The following is a 17,462-nucleotide window of genomic DNA, read 5'->3' on the forward strand; positions in this document are numbered from 1 at the left end:
CATCCCCTTCTGTACCTTGTTGAATAAATGAATAAAACACATAAACATACGTATAGTGGCTAAGTGTGTGATGGGTGGCTATGTTTATTCTTTTCAGGATTTTAATTCAGTGAATCTTTGTTGAAGACTCGCAGGAGGAAGGCATGGTGTAGGAAATAAAAAAAGGTTTAATCACAGTACCCACCATTATGGAGCTTTAGAGTTTAGTAGGTTAGGGGACAGATGTCCCACAGTAGAAAGTGCTGAACGCCTTTTATGAGGGTTATCATGAAAGTACTGCGGATGCTCAGAGGAGGGAAAGTTTCCCTAGGACTGGGGAAGCTGCATGCTAGGGAGAGCTTGGTGCTGCGCGTCAGGAACCTAAGCACTAGAACGGGTTCTACTACTGATTTGCCCCTGTAGGTTAGGCTTTGTGGACAAAGAATATCACCAGTCATTTCAATAAACAAAGGATGTTGTGGCCATCAAGCCATCAGCCAACACAGTTGCCGCCCCTCCCCCGCACTGTGCACCCTGAGGGAGTTCAGGATGGGAAAAAAAAAAACAGGATACTGGCCCTAGACAGTTAAGGTGCATTTCAAAGGAATGATTTTGATGAGCCCAGACTCTGGCGTCTTTCCATAGGTAGAAAACTGCTAACTTCATTAACTTGAGATGTCTGGTTTTTAATGAACAGTAACCTTTTAAAGTTCCAACTACCTAGTTTTTGTTGCAAAAGCTCCTAAATATCCTGGCTCCTTCCTTACCTCTTCAGCACAGTCCCTCAGAGCGATCTGAGAGGCTGCCTTTTAGGTTTAAGTCCTCAGTATGTTCGTCCAGTAAAACATAATTCTTAATTTTTAGGTTGTGCCTTTCTTGTCAGTCCACAGTTTGTAAATTAAACTCCCCAGATTTCTATTGTCACTTTGAAACTCCAGGGGTTAGAGGGACCATTAGGTTCCCTGGGACAATGCCCTCCGGCATTCCCTATTTCTTATTGCTACTCGCCCCTACACCCCCTCGCTCTGTGGGTCCCTCCTCTCCTGGAGGCGGGCCGGAAATGAGCGTGGTCACTTTAAGGGAGCCCTCAGAGTCAGGCGCCCGGGGAGCCCCAGGCGGGGGAAGCAGGGGCGGGGCTCCGGGGACCTGGGCTTCTCACGCAGCCGGGGACGCCGCTGCCTCAAGGCGCTCGCAGCCAATCAGGATGGAGCCTGCCGGGACGCATTACAAGGGCGACTGGCCCGAAGCCTCCCGCTTCGGGATGAATTAGCGGCGGGTTGTGCACGGAGGTTGTGACCCCCAGGGATTCTCCAGTTCGCCCACGCGCTCCCCACGGCGTCGCGCGTGGTCCTCTGCTGGTCACAGGTGAGAAGCTGGAACCGTCAGGTGGGGTTTACGGCACGGGGAAAATGGCGGCGGCGGCCGGGGAATCCTGGGTCGGCGGAGGGGGAGCAGCCCCATGGGCTCTTCCACCCGAGCCGCGGGCCTCCCTGGGCTGCGGCCCCCTGTAACGGTTACTTGACGGGGAATTGGGGTCACCACGCGGGTGGCGGCGCCGTCGACTCAGGTGAGAGGAGGCGCGGGAAAGAGACTCCCGGAGGCTAGCGGAGGCGTCGGGGGCCGCGGGGCGGCTCGGGCCGGGTCGACGTGGCCGCGGGAGGAGGAGGGCCAGGTATCTGATAGGTGTTTACAGAAGAGCACCAAGACCTTCCTGCTCCAGATTGGGGCAGGTCCGGGAGCTGCACCGCTGCGAACACAGCCCAGGCTCTGCCGCTGTTAAGTCAGATGTGTTAAAGGTCCCAAGTGGCCGCCACGTGCGAGGCTTGGACATGAGCTGTGGAGGGAAAGGGCTGGATCTGGCTTATTTGTGTATGCTCCGGGCGCCTGCCTGTAGGTGCCAGAGTGGCAGTGCCACAAAAGGAAAGGTAGGCCCTAGCCAGGGGCTGATGTCAAGTCTCATCGTCAAGGTGAATCTGAGCTCCTAGTTGTCCATTTGAAGAGAAGAAATAAAAAGTTCGGGCGCTTAGCTGTTGGGAGAGACGTTTTGCTTCCTGGTATTTCCTTGGTTCCGGTGGGTTCCCCGGGAGCATTGCCTCTGCCTTCGAAGTTCATTAACTCTATTCCATGTGCACTTGGCTGCATGTTAAGACTGAGGATTGAGTTTCAGCTGAAGCCCAGGAATGTAATGAAGATAAGTATAGGTGAAGGTGTTAACAGTAATGCAATTTTGTCCGTTCATGTAGGTCCCTTGTTTGAGCAAAGACCTGTCATGAAGTATAACTAGTTGGGTTAGTTTTCAAATAACTGTCTTGATGAAAGAGCCCTTTTTGCAAAACTGTTACGTTTTTGAGAGTAAAAGAAAAAGATTCATTAAATTTTTTTTTTTAAGTTCCTATTGCTACATTGTACTTTGATGTGACAGATAGGTAAATTAAGTGACTTTTGTTTTTGGTAGCAGTCTTAATTTTGTGGAGTGCCTTGTTCTGTTATTGAGAAAGCACAGTGGCACTTTTTGTTTGTTATCAGTAGTTGTCTTTGGACTGCCTGCTATGCATCAGGCACTGTGAAAATGAGGCTTCTCTTACCTTTTAATTTGAGCAAATGGAGGTCCGTTCCTTCCCACCAGGTGCTTAGTCTGGCTGTTGCTGATAACCAAGGGTAAACAATGGGGAAAACCCAAAAGAATCTTTCTTCCACACTGCATCTGTGCAGATGTAGTCAGTGTAGTCTGGGGCTGGGGTTAGGTGTAGTTTCTGGTTCTTACTCTGCCACTTAAAATATCTTAGGGAAATCATGACCTCTCTATCAGTACTTTATCTCGGAAATGGACAAAGTGATTCTCCAAGCAATCTCACTGTGCCGTTGTGAAAAAAAAAAAAAAAGTGTATGTAAAAGGACTTAAAAAAGTTAAAAGCACTGTGTTGACAGTTGACATTTATTACTATGCATTTACTCCTCAGGCACTGTTCCAAGAGCCTTTAAGGGCTCACTCACCCAGCAACATTGTGTATCATCTTTGTTTTACACGAGGAAGCTGAGGCACGTGGAAGTTTTAAGCTATTTTCCCCAAATTGCAAGACTAGCATTATGATGTCAGACTGTGTTCTTAACCACCATGCACACCATCTTCCTGTATCATGCAGATGTGTTATGTGTAAAGGTGATATATATGAACAGACTTTCAACGAAGTAATTTTGTTTGTGGTCTTTTAGTTGTATAAATAATAACTGTGATTCATTCCCTTGGCATCCAGTAGTGATTTATATGGTGATGACTCCAGTTACTTTGGTTAAGTGGTATATTCATCCCATCTTTGATGCCCATTATTATTTTTTTGTTTGTTTGTTTGTTTTTTGTTTTTTTTTTTGCGGCCTCTCACTGTTGTGGCACGATGCCCATTTTTTAAAAAGTATTTTTTAAAATTAATTTATTTAATTTATTTTTGGCTGCGTTGGGTCTGTTGCTGCACGCGGGCTTTCTCTAGTTGCGGTGAGCTGGGGCTACTCTTCGTTGCAGTGTGCAGGCTTCTCATTGTGGTGGCTTTTCTTGTTGTGGGGCATGGGCTCTAGGCGCACGGGCTTCAGTAGTTGTGGCATGTGGGCTCTAGAGTGCAGGCTCAGTAGTTGTGGCTCACGGGCTTAGTTGCTCCGCGGCATGTGGGATCTTCCCGGACCAGGGATTGAACCGTGTCCCCTGCATTGGCAGGTGGATTCTTAACCACTGTGCCACCAGGGAAGTCCCTAAAAGTATTTTAAAGCAAAGAGTCGTTACTAATTTCTAACAGGAAGCACACATCTGTAATTGAGGAAGATTTTAGTTTTTTATTAAACTCTTTAAAAGACTACTTAGCTGGGTGACTTTTAAAAGACAACTTGTGTTAGGTTCATTGCTTTGACATATTTGTACTAATTTTTCTAGTGTCTATTTATAGAAAGAAGGTGACATGAATAAAAGTGTCTGGGACATTCATTCTTTCATTGAACCTTCATGGAATTGCCCTGCCAAGTCCTTGGGATGTAAAGATTAATTCCTAATCCTGAGTGAGAAAAACAAATAAGTGATTCACTAGTACAGGTGATAAGGACTCAAGTATAGTTGTGGTGGGTACAGAGAGCTGCAGGAACACATACTAGGGAACAGTTGCTTCTGCTGGGGTCGTCCTGTGCAAGAAGGGAAGGAGCTGATTGCAGGATAAAGGGAGAGGGACTTCTAGCCAAAGGAGGAAGCAGTGCAAAATTAGGATGAGAAAGAGGGCATGGGTGCCCAGGTGTAAGGCCAGGATTTTGCAGGAGTTGCTAGGAAAGAAGCCAGGAAAGGTTAGGGCCAGATTGTGAATTCTCAGCTAAGAGAGTGACTTTATCCTGTGGGCAGTGGGACTTATAGAAGGATCTTAATCAGATGAGTAACATGATCAACTTTATGCTCTGGAGAGGGGACTTTGGTGGTGACAGGGTCAAAGACAAAATGTAAGGAAGAGACCAGTCAAGGGCAGTTCCCATACTCCAGACCAGAGATGGTGAGGGAGTGAAGCAGGGCATTAACTGTGACAGCAAAGTTCAGAGGCCACCACACATTTGGAAGGCAGAATGGAAGATTGGCTGGGTGTGAAGAATAACTGGATGGGGGAGGGGAGCACCTGCTGAGCTAGTAAAGAGAAGACTAAGCTGTTACATTTGTTCGTTTTGGTTCTTTGGTAACTGTGGTTGGAGAAAGGAGATTCTGTTAATTAATTTAGGAAAAAGGATGGAGCAAGGAGTTCTTTGTTACTGGTTTTCTGGAGAATTGTAAACCCTCTGAGGTTGTTGGGTCAAATAAGGTGTAATAGAACCTGGCTTAACAGAAGCCTCTAGGCTTTTGATTTCTGAGACTACAGAACACTTAATTATATCATCAAAGTCAGTAGGGTCTAGTATAAAGTGACCCATTGGAGGAAAGCCCCTCAAAGGGAGTGGGAAGAATCATCTAAGGTATGTTTGGGGTAAAATGTTAGAATAACAGGTGTTAGAGGGTTTTTCTCACTTTTTTAACAGTATGTTTTTAATGTATTTGTACAGAAGTCATTATAATATAGAAGTAGTCACAGATGAATCCTCTAGTTGTAAAACTGATTTCCGCTCAGACGTTCGTAACACTAAAGTTGTCTATCACCAACAACATAACATGAATGCATTTCAAATCGACTGCAAGGTGAAATTGTAAACCTTACAAAGATGCAGGAATTCATGAATTCAGAGCAAGGTCAGAACCATTCAAACCATAAGCACAAATCAAAGAACTACTGAGTAGAGTAGGCACAGATTTCTTAAAAAAGACTTAAAGCAATGACTGTAACAATGATTGATAAATTTGACTTCGTTAAAATTGAGAATTTCTCTCCACCTAAAGACACCATGAAGAGAATGAAGGGCAAAATACAGACTGGAAGAAGAAATTCTCAATTCATCTCTCTGACCAAGGACTCACATCCAGAATGTATGCGTATTGTGTAAAATTAATAAGAAAAAGACAATTTAATTTAAAAATGCACAAAAGTTTTGAATAGGCACTTTCTAAAAGAGGATCTCTGTATGGCCAGTATGCGTATAGAAAGGTGTTCAATGTTATTACTCAATGGAGAGTCACAGGCTTTAGAGCGCAGGCTCAGTAGTTGTGGCACACGGGCTTAGTTGCTCCATGGCATGTGGGATCTTCCCAGGCCAGGGATCGAACCCATGTCCCCTGCATTGGCATGGCAGGCGGATTCTTAACCACTGTGCCACCAGGGAAGCCCTGTGGTAAGTTTTGAAAACAGGAAGTATGAGTCCTCCTACTTTGTTTTTCTTTTTCAAAATTGGGTTGTCTATTCTGGGTCCCTTGTAAGTCTTTATGAATTTTAGAATCAGCTTGTCAGTTTCAAGAAAGAAGTCAGCTGTGGATCTGGTAGTCAGTGATTTTTAATACTATATTCATTGAGTTGTACAACCATTACCACAATTAATTTTAGAACATTTTTATCACCTCAAAAAGAAACCCTGTATCCATTAACAGTGACACCTCATGTCCCCTCATCCTCCCACCTTTGACTTAGGCAAGTACTAACCTACTTTCTGCCTGTTCTGGACATTTCCTTTAAGTAGAATTATATAATATGTGGTCTTTTGTGACTGGCTTCTTTCACTTAGCATAATGTTTTAAGTGTTCATCCCTGTTGTAGCATGTAACAGTACTTAATTCCTTTTTATGGCTGAATAATACTCCATCGTGTGGATATGCCTCATTTTATTTATCTACTCATCAGTTGATGGACATTCACGTACAAGTTTTTTGTGCAGATGTATGTTGTAATTTTTTTTGGTATATAACTAGGAGTTGAATTTCTGGGTAATATGGTATAATTTTTTGAGGAACCATCAGACTTTTCCAGGCTCTACCATTTTACAATCTCATCGCAGCATATGGGGGTTCCCATATTTCTCCATCTTCCCCCAACACTTGTTATTATCTTTTTGATTATAGCCATTCTAGAGAAGTTATAATAAAACATTCTCCTGAGTGTGAGTTATTGTGGTTTTGATTTGCATTTCCCTGATGGCAGATGATGTCAAGCATCTTTTCATGTGGTTATCAGGCATTAGTATATTTTCTTTGGAGAAATGTCTATTCAGATCCATTGTCCATTTTTTAATTGGGTTATTTGCCTTTTTACTACTGAGTTATAGAAGTTCTGTATATATTCTTGTTATAAGCCCCTTATCATATATATGATTTGCAGAAGTTTTCTTCTATTCCGTAGGTTGTCTTTTCCATTGAAATGCAGTTTGCAGTTGCTTTTTTTCCTTGGTGTATTTATCTTGTATCTGCACCCTTACTGAACTCACATATTAGGAGGGTCTAGGAGGTTTTTGGATAGATTTCTTGGGATTGTCTATGGAAACCATCATGTCATTTGCAAATAGGGACAGGTTTATTTCTTCTTTCTGTATGGCTTTTATTTCCTTTTCTTGCCTTCTTGCATTGACTAGAATTTTCAGTACTGTGTTGTATAAGAGTGGTGAGAGTGGACATTGTTGTTCTCAATAATAGGGGCAATGCATTGTTCATTTTTTCTTTCAGCATTAGGTGTAATGATGTTTGCTGTATTTTTTTTATAGTTGCTTGTTATCTAATTGAGGAAGTTCCCCTGTATTCCCTTTTTTTTTTTTTCTGAGAGTTTTACTCATAAACAGGATTGTTTTTTATCAGATAATTTTTTCTGTATAGATTGGTATGATCCTGTGAATATGTATTTTATCAGTTTGTTAATATTGTGGGTTACATTGATTCTTGAATATTCAACTAAGGATTTTTGTGCCTACATTCATGTATTGGTCTATAGTTTTTTTCTTTTGTACTGTCTTTTCCTGGGTTTTGCATCAGGGAAGTACTAGCTTCATAAAGTAAATTGGGAAGTGCTCCTTATTCTTGTATTTACCAGAAGAGATTGTGTTAATTTTTCTTTAAACATTTGGTAGAATTCTCTCATCAAACAATCTTAGCCAGGAGATTTCTTTTTCATGAGGTTTTAAATTACGAGTTTAATTTCCTTAATAGTCACAGGACTATTCAGATTATCTATTTCATTTTGGGTGAGTTGTGTGCTTTCGAGGAATTGGTCCATTGACACACGAAGCAGGGCTCCTCACTGCTGCTGGGCAGGGGTGGAAGTTTCAGCTCCTCTCTAGGCCTTCACTGATACTACTATGCCTTCTTGCTGTTCTCCACATGTACTGACACCTGTACTGACACCACTGGGAGGGGATGGCCTTCTTACCCCTGGAGGGCAGAGAAAGTCCTGACTCTCTACTAGGCCTTGTCTCATACCATCCTGGTGGAGATGAGAAGGGGAGCCTCCTTACTGTCATGGCAGTAGAAGTCCAGGCTCTCCAGGTGGTCTTCGTAGACACTGAGGCAGGACAAGGGGGAGTCTTACACCTACCTGGCAAGGGAAGAAAGTTCTGCCTTTGATACCATCCCTGCAGGAATAAGGGTGGGGGGTAAGGGGTGGGAGTAAGGGGGGTAACCTGTAATGTTGAGGCACAACAGTACAGCCTGGTGAGAGGGAAAGTTCAGGCTCCCTACTTGGCTTACCTAGTTGTGGGTGGGGATGAGCCACAGTTTTTCCTGTGGTTTTTGGCTGGAGTGCCAGTGGTTATTGTCTGCAAGTCTTCTGTTTTGCTCTGCTGCTCTTTTCTTGGTTTTCTGAAAGAGCAGGAACTTTTTTGTCAGCCCCCATTGGTATTCCTGGATTACTGGCTGCTTCAGCTTTGTGTCCACGTGATATATATGAGGCAAAAGGAAAACCCAGAGAACTCACTACCATGCTGTTCAGCGGGTCCCAAGGTGCCTCCCTAGCTAGTGTGCCTTCTCTCCATGCTCAGAGTCTTTTATTTTTTTTTTTAATTATTTATTTGGCTGCTCGGGTCTTAGTTGTGGCACGCGGGATCTTTGATCTTCGTTGTGGCAGGCAGGTTTTTCAGTTGTGGCATGTGGGATCTTTAGTTGCGGCATGTGAACTCGTTGTTGCGGCATGCATGTGGGATCTAGTTTCCTGACCGGGAATCGAACCTGGGCCCCGTACATTGGGAGTGTGGAGCCTTAGCCCCTGGACCGCTGGGGAAGTCCCACCTTCAGAGTCTTTTGTTTGTTTCATATATGATGTCCAGGGTTTTTAGTTGCACTTAGCTGGAGCAGTAGGAGCAGTACATCTACTTGATTTTACTGGAGTGGTAGTTGGACTGGGATTGATTTTTCTTATGGAAGAAAACATAGGGTGGAAATTAAGATGCATATATTGGCCAGTTAGACACTTAAGTTAATTTTGGGTCAGTTACTTGGAAGTGACAATTTAATAACTATGTCTTTTTTCCTTCAGAGAGTAATTCTCCTTGTCATTGTTCAGTAAAACCAAACCCTCGTTAGTTTTAGATCTCTTAAGAAGCTTGACAATCCAATGAATTAATTTATTTCTGCATTTATATATAAATGCATAATAATTCTAAATTTCTGGTTTAGTATGTGAAGAAAACAATTTATTGTAGTGAAAGATTAGTTTTATGGAGGGGACTCAGTTTTTCTAATGGTTGTCAGAGATCTTGAAGCTGTGGATTTTTTTCTAAAAGAAGAAGAAGGCAGTGTGCATGGTGGTTAAGAACTATGTAAGGAAAATTTGTGAAAGTCTTGAAATGTACAAAAGGGATTACGGGGTGTTTTCATTGGAAACTAGGTGGTCTGAAGCACATTTCCTGGAGATCTAATCTATGGGATCTACAGCTTTTATTATTTTTTGATTTATTTTATAATGTTGTAAGTTGTGAATAACTCACAGCAGTGCAAATTGCTCTTGTCCTTAAGACATGCAAATGAATTTTGTTGGTTGGAGGTACTGTTGATTTCTTTTCCTCTTTTGTGGGGGAAGCAGGTTTTGGATCTGTTAAGCAAATCCATTTCACCATTCCTGATGCCTGTGTGTTTGTGTTCTTTGGATCCACTTTTGAACCAGATGAAACATCTTATTTATTCCATAATTAATTAATGAGTTACATAAAATCATAAACAGGTGTTCATTTTATATTTGTATGGGAGACACAGTGTTATCTTTTTGTTTGTTTGAATTATCCTTTTAACAGCTTGAACTGTGATGTGCTTGAATCCCACTGTAGCACTTACTGTCATTGTGATTTTCTGTAATACTTACTACAGCTAGGTAGGTTCTGGTTTTCTCATCCTTGTTTTATAGATAAAGAAAAGGAAGCCTTTAAGAAGACGTATAACTTGTCAAGAGCCGGAGGTGTTAGAGAACCCAGTGCTTTCTGACTTTTAACCCTTTATGCTCAGCCGACTTCCTTCCTTGCTTGAAATGTTACTGTCTCCCCCAAATCTGGCAACTGTGGACTAAGGAGTACTTTTGCTAGAATACACTTCTATCACATCATTTTTGAGCTTAAGAACTTTCAGCTCTAGATTATTGCAGGATAAAACCCACACTTCTTAGGCAGCCATTCAAGGCTCACCACAGTCCGTCAAGCCCGAACTAACAATAATACTGTCCCAAACTTTATATAGAAGCAAAGCAAACGAACACCTATTGCGTTTCTTGGATGGGCCACCACTCAATGTGTATCTCCAGTGAACTGCACTGGAGATGGAAGACATACCTTCCAGTTCCTTATAAACTATAACTGGGAAGTCAGAATATATTAAAAGACTGTCAGTATAAAAATAGCACATGCTGATCAATGAGCAGTATAGATACTGAAATGCTTTTGGAGTTCAAAAAAGCAGCAGCTTCATGGAGCAGATGTATTTGGAGCTTGGTCTTACCAAGATGGTAGGATTTTGATAATTTTCACATCTGGGGAGAGGACGCTTGTAGTGAGGAAGCTCATGAGTGAAAGGAATGGAGGAGGTTGTTGGACATGTATGGAAAGGTGGTGTTGATGGCAGTGAATAGTTTATGTGGAGGGAACCTTTTCTGAAGGCCAGGGTCTATTCCCTGTCTCAAAACATGTCTTCAAAAGCTGCAGCATAATGTTTTAACTAACTGAATTTGTGCTAGGTCTCTGTTCTTTGAAACTAGAGTTGTTTGAAATGACCCCAAAACTATTTTAGGACCTACCTAGGTGATAAAGTTGGGTGATCATGTTGGTTAACATTACTTTTAGTAATGCAACATCAGAATAAATACAGTATTTCAAGTAACGAGTCTGAAGGAGATAGCATTCTTTATATTGGGCAAGTTTTGGTAAATATGTATTTTTAAAGGTCTTCTTTTGTACCTGAACTCACTATGTCATTTTATACTCAGTCTCCTGTATTCTGTAGAGTTTGAATCATTCCTGACTCGCTAAAGCATAACAGTTTTTTTGTCATCTGGGCTCCCACTTAAAAACAAAACAAGGGACTTTCCTGGTGGTCCAGTGGTTAAGACTCCATGCTCCCAATGCAGGGGGCTTGGGTTCAATCCCTGGTCAGGGAACTAGATCCTGCGTGCCTCAACTAAGAGCCCGCATGCCGCAATGAAGATCCTGAGTGCCGCAACTAAGATCTGGCGCAGCCAAATAAATAAATAAATATTAAAAAAAAAAAAAGGAACATTACATCAATGAATTAAAAAAAACAAAACAAAACAAAACTTTAATTTTTATCGTGATTTTGTAAATAACATGCATTTTGGAAAATAAAAAATGTATAAAGAACAGTTCAAAATCACGTTACTGAGGTAATTAGTCACCCTTGTTTATTAATATTGCACTGCTTTTGTTTATATAGTTGCATATACAATTTTGTAGTTGTACTCTTTTCAGTTAATTTTGTAAGGATTTTCCCATGTCATAAGAGTTTTTGGAAAATATAGCTTCTATTAATATGTAAACATATTACAATTATATATGTTTGTTATTTTATTTTTTCCCTTTAAGTAAAAACAGAATAATTTACTATATTTTAAGTGCTTTTTTCACTTAATGCATCATGGCTAGCTTTCTAAATGAGCTTATATTGTTGTATTTCATTTTTCACTGGCTACATTGAATTCCATTGTAGACATATACCATCATTTAGCTATTTCTATATTGATGGACATTTATACTATTTCTAATTTTCACATACAAGTAGAATTTCAGTGAGCATGTGAATTTTTATTTATTTATTTAATTGAAATATCATTGTTTACAGTATTAGTTTCAGATGTACAACATAGTGATTCAATACTTTTATAGATTATATGCCATTTAAAGTTGCTATAGGGACTTCCCTGGTGGTCCAGTGGTTAAGACTCTGTGCTTCCACTGCAGGGGGCATGGGTTCAATCCCTGGTCAGGGAACTAAGATCCTACATGCCATGCAGCGTGGCCAAAAATAAATGAAGAAAGAAAGGAAGGGAGGGAGGGAAGGAAGGAGGCGGGAGGGAGGGAGGGAGGAAGGAAGGAAGTTAGGAAGTTATTATAAAATACTGGCTCTATTCCCTGTGCTGTACAATATATCCTTGTAGCTTATTTATTTTATACACAATAGTTTATATCTCTTAATCCCCTACTCCTATCTTGCCCCACCTCCCTTCCCTCTCCCCACTGGTAATCAGTAGTGTGTTCTCTACATCTGTAAGTTTGTTTCTGTTTTGTTATATTCATTCATTTCACTTTTTAGATTCCACATGTAAGTGATAACATACAGTATTTATCTTTCTCTGACTTATTTCACTAAGCATAATACCCTCCAGGTCCATCCATGTTGTTGCAAATGGCAAAATTTCATTCTTTTTTTAGGGCTGAGCAATACTCCATTTTATATATTATATATATATATATATATATGAAAAATATAAACCACATCTTCCTTATCCATTCATCTGTTGATGGACACTTAGATTGCTTCTATATCTTAGCTATTGTGTATAATACTGCACTAAACATAGGGGTGCATATATCTATTCAAATCAGTGGTTTTGTTTTTTTTTTCTCAGGTAAATACCCAGGAGTGAAATTGCTGGATTGGATTGTATTTCTACTTTTCGTTTTTTGAGGAACCTCCATACTGTTTTCTGTAGTGGCTGCACCAGTTTGCATTCCCACTAGCAGTGTACTATGTTTCCCTTTTCTCTGCATCCTTGCCAACATTTGTTATTTGTGTTCTTTTTGATGATAATCATTCTGACAGGTGTGACGTGATATCTCATTGTGGTTTTGACTTGCATTTCTCTGATGATTAACCATGTTGAGTACCTTTTCAGGTGCTTGTTGACCATCTGTGTGTCTTCTTTGGAAAAATGTCTGTTTAGGTCTTCTGCCCATTTTTTAATCGGGTTGTTTGTTTTTTGCTATTGAGTTTTATGAGCTGTTTATATATTTGGATATTAACCCCTTATCAGTCATATCACTTGCGAATATTTTCTCCCATTCAGTAGGTTGTCTTTTTGTTTTGTTGGTGTTTTTTTGTGTGCAAAAGCTTTTAAGTTTAATTAGGTCCCTTTTGTTTATTTTTGCTTTTGTTTCCTTTGCTTGAGGAGACAGATCCAAAAAAATGTTGCTATGATTTAGGTCAGAGTGTTCTGCCTGTTTTCTTCTGGGCGTTTTATGGTTTGCAGTCTTAACGTTTAGTTTTTTAATCCGTTTTGAGTTTATTTTTGTATGTGGTGTGAGAAAATGTTGCAATTTCATTCTTTTACATGTAGCTATCCAGTTTTCTGAGCATCACTTATTGAAGAGACTGTCTCTTCCCCATTGTATAGTCTTGCTTCCTTTGTTGTAGATTAATTGACTGTAATTTTTTTGGTTTATTTCTGGGCTTTCTATTCTGTTCTATTGATCTATATTTCTGTTTAAACCACTGCACCGCCAGGGAAGCCCTGATTACTGTAGTTTTGTAGTATAGTCTGAAGTCAGGGCGCCTCATTCTTCCAGTTCCGTTTTTCTTTCTCAAGGTTGCTTTGGCCAGTGGGCATTTTTATACGTAAGTTTTTCCCCTCGCTTTGATGAGTATTTTTGTAGGATAGATGATTAGAAGAAGAATTATTGGGTACAAATCGATTTGCCTTTTAAATCTTGTCAGCTATGCTGAATTGCTTTTTAAAAGGTCTCTATCAGTTTATATTCTCAGTAATAGTATGTTTAAGAGTCCCTGTGTCCCCATACCCTCACTTTTGCTAGGTATTGGGGTGGCCAAAAACTTCGTTTGGGTTTTTCCATAAGATGTTACAGAAAAACCCGAACGAACTTTTTGGCCAACCCAATATTATCCTTGTCAAATATGGAAGGGTAGTAGTTGGAAACATGACATCACATTGCTTTAATTTGATTTCTTTGTTTTTTAGTGTTTCGTATGTGACTGTTTTCTTTGCTCATTTTTTCTATTGCTATATTCTAATTTTTAATGCTTTCATATTTTACATATAACTCTTTAATTCATCTTGAATTTTGATTTTATGGAATGAAAACTGCTTGATTCTGAAGGAGTTCAAGGGCTGGTGGGCCTTAAAATTATGTGTTGGAAAAATTCAGACAATAAAAATAATTTTTGCTGCTTTTGGAAAGTAGTCCATTTCAAATTCATTTAAAAACTTAGTTTATTATTACCCAATTCTATAATGTTTGTTGGGGAAATAAGAAAATCCTGCCAACAAAAAGACCCCTCTTTACCAATGTAGAAGGGAGAAAAAACTTGATATATTGGGTATGCATGTGAGATAACATGCATGTAGATAGTTCAGGAGAGACTACAAACTTTGAGTAGAATTTCATTCATCTTTACAGTAAAATAGAGATTTAATGTTTCTTTTATATTTTTGAGAGACAAATGGATGTCCCCTGTGATAGTCTCCTTTACACCTGGTGATAGATTCCTGAGTTAATTTCAGAGGTATGTGTTTATCATTATGAGAGTCAGAAGGCCTGTGACTTTGCATTGTGAAATCTGGAGACTAAGATTACCTAATTCCTGACCAAAGGGTTTGGTGTATGTTTTTAAGGAGACACACTGTGGTAGGCTGAAAATAGCTTTCCAAAAGAGATCCAAGTCCTGATCTCTGGTAACCTTATATGGCCAAAAGGGTCTTTGCAGATGTGAATAAATTGGAGGTCTTGAGCTGGGGCAGTTAACCCTGGATTATCTGGTTGTATTCTAAATGCAATTAAATATACCCTTTTAAGAGGGAGGCAGAAGGAGATGGTACACACAGAGAAGAGGAGGAGGCAAGGTGACCCACCATGGAGGCAGAGATTAGAGTGATGTGGCCACAAGTCAAGGAATTCTGGCACCATCAGAAGCTGGAGGAGGCAAAGAATGGATTCTCCCCTAAAGCCTCTGAACGGAGTGTGGCTTGACACCTTGATTTCAGTATTGGCCTACTAATACTGTTTTCAGACTTTTTGCCTCTAGAACTGTGAAAGAGTACATTTATTACGGTGTTCTAATCTACCAAGTAATTTGTTATAGCAGCCATAGGGGGGGAAATATGTCACCTAAGGAGAGGAGAGCATTAGCTCTCTCCCCTTTATTAAACTAAGAACATTTTCATTTTATTTACCCTTATATTAATTATTGGTAATAACACTTGGCTCTTGGCTTCTCTTTGTTAATGACTATCATTTATTTGTTCCCATGATTGAGTAATAGAGGTTAAAGTTAAATAGGCTACAAAGTGACTTTAAAATAGAAAAGAAAATGTAACCTCAATGGTATTTGTAAAGTTGATGGTGATGTATTTTGACTATTTTTTTTTAGACCTGAAAAGCAGAATAATTTGTAATCATTTATATCATGAAGTTCTTTTCAGTTTTGCTTTTGGATTGCAGAGAATAAAGTCTGTTTTTCTTACTAGTGAAGCTGTGTGATAGTTACTGGGTACTTATTAACCAGTTTGAATGTTTGATACATTTTTTTTTTCTGCAATGGAAAGAATTTCAAGTTCATAGTAGCATTTTGTTAAAATTTTCCTTACTTTACAGGTTCTAATTTTTTTTCAACCAAGTAGCAGATTATACCTAATGCCATAATTGAACTTATGACTTTTTTCATTGACAAGTAATTTCTTATATTTTTGATGAACTAACCATGTGTAGATTTAGAGTTATTAGAAAATTTATTTTTCCAGAGTTTTCTGAAAAATTTATTTTCCTTGTTTTATGTCTTTTTTTAAGAAGATGATTAATCTCTTTTCCCAATTCTATGTCTCTTTGAGAATTTTTTGTTTTGTTAGAATTTTCAGGACTCTAACCACACTCATTTTAAAGGTCTGCTTTTTTAGTTTCCTAATCATGTAGTTTTATTTTCATTCATATTTCTGTCTTCCTGTTTTCTTTAATAACACTTTTATTTTAAAATCTTAAATTGACTGCTTAGTTTATGTTCTCTTAAGTATTATTATTTTAGACAATGTATATGAGTACAGCTTTGTATGAATTCCATAGCTTTTGATATGCAACATCTTTAAATTTTTTCCTTAATATTCTGTTACTGTTTTTAAACTTTGGTGGAGGGCTTATTAAAAGTATAGATGCTCTAATCCACTCTTGATATGTTAAATGAGAATCTCTGGGTGTAGGGCTTAAGCTTCTGTATTTTAAACAAGCTCCCCAGGTAATCTGAGTGCACACCAAATTTGAGAACTACAAGTCTTGTTTATCCTTTAATTTTTAAAAAATTACTGCAGCATTATTTAAGAGTTTAGAAATTTACAGTATTAGGATTCTTTGTTTTGAATTCATTATTAATTATTGGTTTTGTTGTGTTATAATCAGAAAATATGCCCTGTAAATTAATTGAGATTGCCATTGTGGCTTAACAGACAACTGAGTTTTGTAAATAATCTCCACTATGGATACTTGAAAAAAAAGTTAGGCTATGACATTTGGTTTCTATTAATTAAAAAAAAAATTGAGATGAAATTCACAAATCATAAAATTAACCATTTTAAAGTGAATAAATCAGTGGCATTTAGTACATTCACGTTGTTGTGCCACTGCTTCCTCTGTCTAGTTCCAAAACACTTCATCACCCCAAAAGGAAACCCTGTTACTACCTTTTTCTCCCCAGTCCCTGGCAACCACCAATCAGCTGTCTGTCTCTATGAGTTACCTTTTCTGGATATTTTATATAAATATGTATATAAGTATATATATAAATATGTGACCTTTTGTGTCTTGCTTCTTTTACTTAGCATACTGTTATCAAGGTTCATCCATGTTGTAGTACGTATCAGTACTTCATTGCTTTTGTTAAAAATTTTATTTATTTATTTTTGGCTGTGTTGGGTCTTCGTTTCTGTGGGAGGGCTTTCTCTAGTTGCGGCAAGCGGGGGCTACTCTTTGTCGCTGTGTGTGGCTTCTCATTGTCCTGGCTTCTCTTGCTGTGGAGCATGGGCTCTAGACGCGCAGGCCCAGTAGTTGTGGCTCACGGGCTTAGTTGCTCTGCAGTATGTGGGATCTTGCCAGACCAGGGCTTGAACCCGTGTCCCCTGCATTGGCAGGCAGATTCTTAACCACTGCACCACCAGGGAAGCCACCCCCTGTTTTTTTTCTTCATTCCTTTTTAAGGCTGAGTAATATTCCCTTGTATGTATATATAATACTACAGTTTGTTTACCCATTCATCCATTGAAGGGCATTTAGGTAGTTTCTACCTTTTGGCTATGGTAAATAGAGCTGTTATAAAAATTAGTGAACAAGTATTTGCGTACCTAGCTCCAGTTCTTCTAGGTATATACCTAGGAGTGAAAATGCTGGGTAATAAAGTAAATCTATGTTTAACTTTTTGAGGAATTGCCAACCTGTTTTCCCAGAGCAGCTGCACCATATTACATTCTCATCAGCAGTGTATGAGGCTTCCAGATTTTCTGCATCTTCACCAATACTTGTTATTTCCCACTTTTTAAATTATAGCCATTCTTGTTGGGTATGTAGTGGTATCTCATTGTGGTGTTGATTTGTGTTTCCCTAATGATAATGACATTGAGCAGTTTTTCACGTGCTTA

The 17,462-nt window shown here is 39.4% G+C and overlaps 1 protein-coding gene across 3 annotated transcripts in view; it reads left to right on the plus strand.

Moving 5' to 3' along the window:
• The first annotated feature begins 1,178 nt into the window (after positions 1–1,178).
• The window catches only part of LCLAT1 (lysocardiolipin acyltransferase 1), a 192,325-nt gene continuing 176,041 nt past the window's right edge, over positions 1,179–17,462 (plus strand). For 2 of the 3 annotated variants that reach the window (XM_024731526.1, XM_024731524.1), the window contains exon 1: positions 1,202–1,344. The gene's annotated coding sequence lies outside the window, so the exon portion shown is untranslated. Of the gene's footprint in view, positions 1,345–17,462 lie in introns of all 3 variants that reach the window. The other variant, XM_024731527.1, reaches the window with a different exon arrangement.

Source organism: Neophocaena asiaeorientalis, unplaced genomic scaffold (genome assembly GCF_003031525.2).
Source record: "Neophocaena asiaeorientalis asiaeorientalis breed wild unplaced genomic scaffold, Neophocaena_asiaeorientalis_V1.1 scaffold689, whole genome shotgun sequence".
Classification (NCBI taxonomy): Eukaryota; Metazoa; Chordata; class Mammalia; order Artiodactyla; family Phocoenidae; genus Neophocaena; species Neophocaena asiaeorientalis.